A 10,642-nucleotide genomic window follows, 5' to 3' on the forward strand; every position below is an offset into this window, starting at 1 on the left:
AATATTTAAAGGTATATGAATAAGATTTCGAGAAGCCTTTTCAAGATTTGAAATTTTCTCCCCTTGTTTCAAATGCTTTTCCTTTCCCCCTGAATGAAATTCTCCTCTTAGTGTTCAAGAGGGTTTTACCAATTGAAAGAAGATCAGATATTTTAGATACCAATTTTGAAAAATCCTATTTTAAATATTTCATCATAAGATACCAATTTAAAACTTCTTTTTAAACTTTGAAATTGGTGGCGGTGCGGTCCTTTTGCTTTGGGCTATATTTCTCCTCCTTTGGCATTAATCGCCAAAAACGGAGTCTTTTGTGAGCCCTTCTTAATTTCTCCCCAATGGTACAAATGAATATGAGTGAAGATTATATCAAAGTGGAGAGCGGTGCGGAGTGACGGCGACGGGTAAATAATACCGATTGTAACACCCACTTTGTAATTTGTTAGAAATAATATCAATAGAGAAATAATTTCTCCTTATGTGAGTTTAACCTTTGTGCATCATCACATGTGTACACCCTAGGTAAAAACAAATAATTAATAACATAAAAGCCACTAAATTATGCATCATGCTGGGATTTTCTTTTGAGTGCATATTGTGACAAAATAAAATAATAAATGTGATAAGAAATATATTAAAATCCAAAGTGGAATTTAAAATCCAAAAGAAATTGTAGAATCTAGAAAAAGAGAAGAAAATAAGAATTTTGGGGATAAAAATAAGTAAATAAAAATATATTGGTCATCCACTCAAAGCTTGAATTTGTACACTTGACACAATGTTGAAATTTGTATTCAAAATTCAAATTTGAATTCAAAATAGTTAAGAACAAAAGAAAACAAGAAAAGAATAAATAGAAAAGGGGAAAAGAGCTTACCTGGGCCAACAAACCTGTTTTCGGCCCACCTGGAAAACCCTTCGCGCAGCTATCACCGCGCTCGGCCCAACGCCCTCGCGCGCCGACAGATGGGGCCCGCGTGTCAGTCTTCTGTCCACCGTTCTGCGCGCATTGTCTCGCTTCCACGTGGGGCCACGCTGTCATCGCCCAGCTCCGCGCGGAGGTCGCACGATTCAACCACCTCCGCCGCGCTCGCCGTAGGAATCGGACGCCGTGGCCCCGTTCTCGCGCGGACTCGCGGGACCATAAAGGTCGGGCACGGGCCCCCCCTCAACTGCCTCCTCATCCTTCACCTCGCCGCCAACTCGCCTGAGCCCCATCGCAGCTGACCGAACACAGTCGCCGTTATCACCGATAGGAGAGGAGCGAGGGATAGAGCTTCGACGTGGGTCCGCGTCGAAAAAAAAGCTTGCCGGAGCTCCGCCGTAGCACGCCATAAAGTTTTCCGGCCTCGCCTGGGTGAATCGTCGATCGAACCTGCTGGGAATCGCTCGCCAGTGTTCGATTTCCGCCGCGCTGCGTGGACAACTGCCTCCGTACCATCAAACGCCGTCGGGTAACTACTCCACTTGCCCAGCTTTGTCTCCGCTACGTGTATGTTGGCTTAGATCGAAGCTTTAGGCTCAGGATCGGGTGATGGGGGTTTCCGGCGATGGCGCTCCGCCGCGGGTGGGCAAGCGCCGCCGTCCCAGGCAGCGGGTGGGGGACGAGAGCCGTGGACCGTCGGATCGGTGCGGACGGCTGAGATTAGGTTAGAGAATCCCCTTCGTGGGATTCGGTCTTGTCCACCGGATCGCGATCGGGCGGTCGAGGATGGATCTAGGGCACTTTAAATCGACACCGTTTGTTTCTAATCCAACGCATAGCACTGCGTACCGGTTCGCCCATAGATAGATCTAATGTGGGCCGTAGGGTTTTCATCCGACGGCTAGGATCCATTCATACCCCTTCGATCGGCCCACTTTGCTAAAGAGACCCCCGAAGAGAGTCAAATTAACCCGCCGTCCCTCTCTACTGTTCCCTGTGTCTGCAGAACTTTACACCGAGACCCCTGTGCTTCCCATTAATTGAGGCCTAGTCCAGAGCATAATAAAATCAGGGAAAATGATTATTAAATAGATTTTTAATAGGAAAATAATTCCTAGAACTTCAATAATTCATAGAAAATTCATCCTAACTCCAAATTAATCCATTCCAGTTCCTAAAATTTTGTAATTTTATTCTTTATCACCTAGAGCCTCTGTTATGTCATGAAAACAGTAAGAAATTTATTTATCACTTAATCCTATTTAAAGCACATAAAATCTTTGAAAATGCATAACTTAAATTCTATAACTCCAAAAATTATGATTCTTGTTCCTAGAATTTTATTTTAAGGTGTAGATTATTACTGTGTATTTTGTTTATATGTTTGGTGTAATGTTAATTTTCCCTATATCCTGTGCTTGTTTGTATTGTGACGAGTAGAAGAGCCCGTTGCTGGGGATCATGGTGAGCAGCATGTTGAAGTAGCTGAGCAGGAGCTCATTGAAGGCAAGTTGTGCCCTTGACCACATTTTACCCAATAATGTTCTTTAATATCATCTATCCATGCATAGGTTAATTTTGATGGGACCCAATAGGTCACCCTAGATTGTTTATCTCATTACCTTGTTTACCCCTGAATCACTGGGTAGTTTGCTATTGCTTTACATGGTTTTGGGATAATCATTTATTATATCTATGTTCCAATTATTCTTGTTATTCTGTTTATGTTCATGTTGAGATCATTAATGTTAATTGGAACATAGAGCTTAACTTGAGAACCACGTGCCACCACAAGGGTTTAATGGGACGCCCTTGGCTGACTAATTAGGAAAGCTAGTGGAAGAATACCTTACCCGAAAGGGGCAAGGGCAGTAGGGGAGTGGTCAGTGTAGGGAGGTCCCTCGTTGATTTTGCTGCGATGGCGGTCAGCCAGGAACCCTGCATTGGAACTTCCTATAAACTGTAGCGGGTTGTCGGAAGCTAGTGGAACTTTGTAAAGGCCTCGTAGTGTTGCCCTGCCGCGCTTCCTAGGTAGAGGTGTATGGGATTCGCGACCCCTTGGCAGATGGGTAGCATGACTTGTGGGTAAAGGGTACAACCTCTGCAGAGTGTAAAACTGGTATACTAGCCGAGCTCACGGTCATGAGCAGCTCAGGACTCTCTGATGTTTAAATTATGGAACTTAAATTCAATTTTGTCATTTGCATTGCATGGGTTTATTATTAATTTGTTCTATTACTTTATTTAAGGTTTGGTATTTACTTACACTTAGTAATTGCTAATAAAATTTTGACCAACTTATAAAAGCAATGCTCAGCTTCAACCTCTATTTCATTGATCAGCCTTACACTTCATGAACTCCCACCTTTGGTGAGTTCATGTCACATTATTCCCCACAACTTGTTGAGCGATGATCATGTGTGAGCTCACCCTTGCTGTCTCACACCCCCCCACAGGAGAAGAGCAGGTGGTTCAGGAGGAGCCACAAGGCGAGGAGTATGATCTGATCTAGGTGGCGTTTCTCAGTTGACATTGGCGCCAACGATCCTTAGTTCGTTTTATGTTTATTCTTTTATTTTGTAATAAGTCTTCCGCTATGTAATAAATACTCTGATGTTATTGACATTTATCTCTATACACTCTGTTATTATATATGTTGTCTTCTTGGCGCATGTATGAGATGCACCTGGCTTTGTTCCTTAAAGCCGGGTGTGACAGAAGTGGTATCAGAGGAAATGTTGACTGTAGGACGAAACCTAGATAGAAATGGACAAAACCCTTACCTACTTACCTTCTTCTGATTCATTCTATACTTACCTTACTCTGATTCTCTCTATACTTATCTTGATCATGTCTCACCTTCTACTGTTCTACTCTGATTATTCTTATCTTTTCTACTTCAAGACAAGATGGATTTCACACTTTGGAATCCTACAACTATGAACTTTTTCAGAGATAGGGAACCTAAGACGAAATTAAAATTATTTTCTCTATTAAAAATGTTGGTTGATTGTTCTGATGATCAATGTCTGATTTGCTTCTTTGATTGATTGAAATAGTATAGACGGGCATCTTAGCATGTACCACCATAAGGTAATGTATTAGCTTTAGTGGATAACACACTAATCTACTTAGCTAATAAATCCCCCGCAGTAACATTCCTCATAATTACTCGCCTTATCTACAATTCTTCCTTTCTTACCCTGTATCTCTAACCTAGATGGGCTACCCCTATAGTGTTAGAAGAGAGCACTATAGACGTGATCCTTGGTATGTCATGGTTAAGAAAGGCAAAGGAGGTTTATTCATTGTGCTAAAGGAACCATAGAACTCACCAGTTCCAAAGGAGAAAGATTTGAAGTTGGAATTGCAGTAACTACCGCCACCAGACTAGCGACATTCTTAGTAGATGGGAAGTTTGTTGGTGTCAACATCCGTATGGTTAGAGATTTTTTTTCGGATGTCTTCCCAGAAGAGTTACCAGGGATGCCACCATATAGGGAAGTTGAGTTTGTCATTGACCCCTTACCTGGGACTACCCCTACTTTCAAATGACCATACAGGAGGTCTATAGAAGAGTTAAAGGGACTGAAGAAGCAATTAACAGAATTACAAGAGGCTGGGTACATTCGTCCGAGTTCCTCACCTTGGGGAGCACCGGTACTGTTTGTACAGAAGAAGGACGGATCACAGCGGATGTGTGTGGATTATAGGTTCCTTAATGACGTTATCGTGAAGAACAAGTACCTGTTACCCCGCATTGAAGATTTATTTGATCAGATGAGATGTGCAAGGGTATTTTCGAAGATTGAACTCCGACCGGGTTATCACCAAATGAAGATTAGGCCATCGGATATTCCCAAGACGATTTTATTGACCCGATATGGTTTATATGAGTTCACCATTATGTCATTTGGACTAACCAATACACCAGCCTATTTTACGGAACTGAAGAATAAGGTGTTTGAAAGGGAATTAGGCTTACCCCTAGTTCCTAAATAATTTTGGTGGTTGAATTGCCCAACACAAATATTGGACTAACTAGTTTGCTCTAGTACTCAAGTTATACAGGTGCAAAAGGTTCACACTTAGCCAATATAAAGACCAAGTTTTGGATTCAACAAAGGAGCAACGAGGCAACCGAAGGCACCTCTGGCTGAAGGCACCGGACTGTCCGGTGTGCACCGGACAGTGTCCAGTGCGCGCAGAGGACTCCAACTCCAACTCTTCGCTCTCGGGAATTTTCGGAAGCCGGCGCGCTATAATTCACCGGACTGTCCGGTGTGCACCGGACATGTCCGGTGCTCCAAGGAAGCGCGGTCTCCGGAACTCGCCAGCCTCGGGTTCGCGCGGCAGCCGCTCCGCTAAAATTCACCGGACTGTCCGGTGTGCACCGGACTGTCCGGTGTACCAGCGGAGCAACGGCTCTTTTCGGCGCCAACGGCTCCCTGCGGTGCATTTAATGCGCGCGCAGCGCGCACAGACGTCAGACATGCCCATACCGGTGCACCGGACATCAAACAGTACATGTCCGGTGTGCACCGGACACCCAGGAGGGCCCAGAAGTCAGAAGCTCCAACGGTCAGAATCCAACGGTAGTGATGACGTGGCAGGGGCACCGGACTGTCCGGTGTGCACCGGACTGTCCGGTGCGCCATCGAGCAGACGCCTCCAGCCAACGGTCAAGTTTGGTGGTTGGGGCTATAAATACCCCAACCACCCCACCATTCATTGCATCCAAGTTTTCCACTTCTCAACTACTACAAGAGCTCTAGCATTCAATTCTAGACACACAAAAGAGATCAAATCCTCTCCAATTCCACACAAAGCCCTAGTGACTAGTGAGAGTGATTTGCCGTGTTCATTTGAGCTCTTGCGCTTGGATTGCTTCTTTTCTTTCTCACTTGCTCTTGAGATCACAACTCCATTGTAATCAAGGCAAGAGGCACCAAGTGTGTGGTGGCCCTTGCGGGGAAGTTTTGTTCCCGGCTTTGATTTGAGAAGAGAAGCTCACTCGGTCCAAGGGACCGTTTGAGAGAGGGAAGGGTTGAAAGAGACCCGGCCTTTGTGGCCTCCTCAACGGGGAGTAGGTTTGCAAGAACCGAACCTCGGTAAAACAAATCTCCGTGTCTCACTTGCTTATTCGCTTGGGATTTGTTTTGCGCCCTCTCTCTCGGACTCGTTTATATTTCTAACGCTAACTCGGCTTGTAGTTGTGTTTATATTTGTAAATTTCAGTTTCGCCCTATTCACCCCCCCCCCCTCTAGGCGACTATCAATTGGTATCAGAACCCGGTGCTTCATTAGAGCCTAACCGCTCGAAGTGATGTCGGGAGATCACGCCAAGAAGGAGATGGAGACCGGCGAAAAGCCCACTACAAGCCACGGGAGCACTTCATCGGAAGAGTCCCGCACCAAAAGGAGGGAGAAGAAGAAGAGCTCCTCCAACAAAGGGAAGGAGAAGAAATCTTCTTCTCACCACAAAGAGAAGAAGGAAAAATCTTCTTCCCACAAGCCGCATCGGAAAGGCGACAAGCACAAGAGGATGAGGAAGGTGGTCTACTACGAGACCGACACTTCATCAACATCGACCTCCGACTCCGATGCGCCCTCCGTCACTTCTAAGCGCTAAGAGCGCAAGAAGTATAGTAAGATCCCCCTACGCTACCCTCGCATTTCCAAACATACACCTTTACTTTCCGTCCCATTAGGCAAACCACCAACTTTTGATGGTGAAGATTACGCTAGGTGGAGCGATTTAATGCGATTTCATCTAATCTCGCTCCACAAAAGCATATGGGATGTTGTTGAGTTTGGTGCGCAGGTACCATCCGTAGGGGATGAGAACTATGATGAGGATGAGGTGGCCCAAATCGAGCACTTCAACTCTCAAGCAACAACAATACTCCTAGCCTCTTTAAGTAGAGAGGAGTATAACAAAGTTCAAGGGTTGAAGAACGCAAAGGAGATTTGGGATTTACTCAAGACCGCGCATGAAGGTGATGAGCTCACCAAGATCACCAAGCGGGAAACGATTGAGGGGGAGCTCGGTCGGTTCCGGCTTCGCAAAGGGGAGGAGCCACAACACATGTACAATCGGCTCAAGACCTTGGTGAACCAAGCGCGCAACCTCGGGAGCGTAAAGTGGGATGACCACGAGGTGGTTAAGGTTATTCTAAGATCACTTATTTTCCTTAACCCTACTCAAGTTCAATTAATTCGTGGTAATCCTAGATATACTAAAATGACCCCCGAGGAAGTTATCGGGAATTTTGTAAGTTTTGAGTGCATGATCGAAGGCTCGAGGAAGATCAACGAGCTTGATGATGCCACCACATCCGAAGCTCAACCCGTTGCATTCAAGGCAACGGAGGAAAAGAAGGAGGAGTCTACACCAAGTCGACAACCAATAGACGCCTCCAAGCTCGACAATGAGGAAATGGCGCTCGTCATCAAGAGCTTTCGCCAAATCCTCAAGCAAAGGAGGGGAAAGGATTACAAGTCCCGCTCCAAGAAGGTTTGCTACAAATGTGGTAAGCCCGGTCATTTTATTGCTAAATGTCCTATATCTAGTGACAATGACCGAGGCGACGACAAGAAGGGGAGAAGAAAGGAGAAGAAGAGGTACTACAGGAAGAAGGGCGGCGATGCCCATGTTTGTCGCGAGTGGGACTCCGACGAGAGCTCAAGCGACTCCTCCGACGACGAGGACGCCGCCAACATCGCCGTCACCAAGGGACTCCTCTTCCCCAACGTCGGCCACAAGTGCCTCATGGCAAAGGACGGCAAAAAGAAGGTTAAATCTAAATCCTCCACTAAATATGAATCCTCTAGTGATGACAATGCTAGTGATGAGGAAGATAATTTGCGTTCCCTTTTTGCCAACCTTAACATAGCTCAAAAGGAAAAATTGAATGAATTGGTTAGTGTTATTCATGAAAAGGATGACCTTTTGGATTCCCAAGAGGATTGTCTAATTAAAGAAAACAAAAAACATGTTAAGGTTAAAAAGGCTTATGCTCTTGAAATTGAGAAATGTGAAAAATTATCTAGTGAGCTAAGCACTTGTCGTGAGATGATTGACAACCTTAGAAATGAAAATGCTATTTTAAATGCTAAGGTTGATTCACATGTTTGTAATGTTTCAATTCCCAATCTTAGAGATGATAATGTTGACTTGCTTGCTAAGATTGATGAATTGAATGTATCTCTTGCTAGCCTTAGATTAGAGAATGAAAATTTAATTGCTAAGGCTAAAGATTTTGATGTTTGCAAAGTTACAATTTCCAATCTTAAAGATAAAAATGATATTCTTCATGCTAAAATTGTGGAACTTGACTCTTGCAAACCCTCTACATCTACCATTGAGCATGTCACTATTTGTGCTAGATGTAGAGATATTGATGTTAATGCTATTCATGATCACATGATCTTAATTAAGCAACAAAATGATCATATAGCTAAACTTGATGCTAAAATTGCTGAGCACAACTTAGAAAATGAGAAATTTAAATTTGCTCGTAGCATGCTTTATAATGGGAGACGCCCTGGCATTAAGGATGGCATTGGCTTCCAAAGGGGAGACAATGTCAAAATTAGTGCCCCTCCTAAAAGATTGTCAAATTTTGTTAAGGGCAAGGCTCCCATGCCTCAGGATAACGAGGGTTACATTTTATACCCTGCCGGTTATCCCGAGGACAAAATTAGGAAAATTCATTCTAGGAAGTCTCACTCTGGCCCTAATCATGCTTTTATGTATAAGGGTGAGACATCTAGCTCTAGGCAACCAACCCGTGCCAAGTTGCCTAGAAAGAAAACTCCTAATGCATCAAATGATCATGCCATTTCATTTAAAACTTTTGATGCTTCTTATGTGCTTACTAACAAATCCGGCAAAGTAGTTGCCAAGTTTGTTGGGGGCAAACACAAGGGTTCCAAGACTTGTGTTTGGGTACCCAAAGTTCTTGTGTCTAATGCCAAAGGACCCAAAACCGTTTGGGTACCTAAAGTCAAGAACTAAAATTGTTTTGTAGGTTTATGCATCCGGGGGCTCAAGTTGGATACTCGACAGCGGGTGCACAAACCACATGACCGGGGAGAAAAGGATGTTCTCCTCATATGAGAAAAACCAACATCCCCAACGAGCCATCACATTCGGGGATGGAAATCAAGGTTTGGTCAAAGGACTTGGTAAAATTGCTATATCTCCTGACCATTCTATTTCCAATGTTTTTCTTGTAGATTCTTTAGATTACAACTTGCTTTCTGTTTCCCAATTATGTCAAATGGGCTACAACTGTCTTTTTACTAATGTAGGTGTCACTGTCTTTAGAAGAAGTGATGATTCAATAGCATTTAAGGGTGTGTTAGAGGGTCAGCTATACTTGGTAGATTTTGATAGAGCTGAGCTCGACACATGCTTAATTGCTAAGACTAACATGGGTTGGCTCTGGCACCGCCGACTAGCCCATGTTGGGATGAAGAATCTTCATAAGCTTCTAAAGGGAGAGCACATTTTAGGATTAACAAATGTTCATTTTGAGAAAGACAGAATTTGTAGCGCATGCCAGGCGGGGAAGCAAGTTGGCACTCATCATCCACACAAGAACATCATGACGACCGACAGGCCGCTTGAGCTACTCCACATGGATCTATTCGGCCCGATTGCTTACATAAGCATCGGCGGGAGTAAGTATTGTCTTGTTATTGTGGATGATTATTCTCGCTTCACTTGGGTATTCTTTTTACAGGAAAAATCTCAAACCCAAGAGACCTTAAAGGGATTCTTGAGACGGGCTCAAAATGAGTTCGGCTTAAGGATCAAGAAAATAAGAAGCGACAACGGGACGGAGTTCAAGAACTCTCAGATTGAAGGATTCCTTGAGGAGGAAGGCATCAAGCATGAGTTCTCCTCTCCCTACACGCCTCAACAAAATGGTGTAGTAGAGAGGAAGAATCGAACTCTTTTGGACATGGCAAGAACCATGCTTGATGAGTACAAGACACCGGACCGGTTTTGGGCCGAAGCGGTCAACACCGCCTGCTACGCCATCAATCGGTTATATCTTCACCGAATCCTCAAGAAGACATCCTATGAACTCCTAACCGGTAAAAAGCCCAACATTTCATACTTTAGAGTTTTTGGTAGCAAATGCTTTATTCTTGTTAAAAGAGGTAGAAAATCTAAATTTGCTCCTAAAACTGTAGAAGGTTTTTTTCTTGGTTATGACTCAAACACAAGGGCATATAGAGTCTTTAACAAGTCCACTGGACTAGTTGAAGTCTCATGTGACGTTGTGTTTGATGAAACTAACGGCTCTCAAGTAGAGCAAGTTGATCTTGATGAGATAGGTGAAGAACAGGCTCCATGCATAGCTCTAAGGAACATGTCCATTGGGGATGTGTATCCTAGGGAAGCCGAAGAGCCTCCAAATGCACAAGATCAACCATCCTCCACCACGCAAGCATCTCCACCAACTCAAAATGATGATGAGGCTCAAGTTGATGAAGGACAAAATCAAGAAGATAAGCCACCTCAAGATGATGGCAATGATCAAGGGGGAGATGCAAATGATCAAGAAAAGGAGGATGAGGAAGAACCAAGGCCGCCACACCCAAGAGTCCACCAAGCAATCCAACGAGATCACCCTGTCGACACCATCCTCGGCGACATTCATAAGGGGGTAACCACTCGATCTCGTGTTGCACATTTTTGTGAAC

This window comes from Zea mays, chromosome 2 (genome assembly GCF_902167145.1).
Source record: "Zea mays cultivar B73 chromosome 2, Zm-B73-REFERENCE-NAM-5.0, whole genome shotgun sequence".
Classification (NCBI taxonomy): Eukaryota; Viridiplantae; Streptophyta; class Magnoliopsida; order Poales; family Poaceae; genus Zea; species Zea mays.